Raw genomic sequence first — 285 nt, 5'->3', positions numbered from 1 at the left:
AAAAAAAAAAAAAAAAAAAAAAAAGAAAGAAAGTGAACTAGATTTGTCCCTGAGAATTGATTTTTAAAGACCACAAAGGGACCAATCCCAGCAGCTCACATTGAGATATAGCAATAAAATACATCCGCAGCCCAGTTCTCTCCTCTTAATTCATCCCTTCTCAACGCTTCTCCTTCCTCAATGGACAAGCTGTTTGCAGAATAGCACTTTCTGTTGTAAAAATGTTTTTTTTCTGATTCATTTTTTATTTAACATGACTCTGAGAATTTATCTTGCCCAGACACA

Source organism: Otolemur garnettii, unplaced genomic scaffold (assembly GCF_000181295.1).
Source record: "Otolemur garnettii isolate 467f Iridium unplaced genomic scaffold, OtoGar3 scaffold00043, whole genome shotgun sequence".
Classification (NCBI taxonomy): Eukaryota; Metazoa; Chordata; class Mammalia; order Primates; family Galagidae; genus Otolemur; species Otolemur garnettii.
This window is presented reverse-complemented; position numbering follows the sequence as displayed.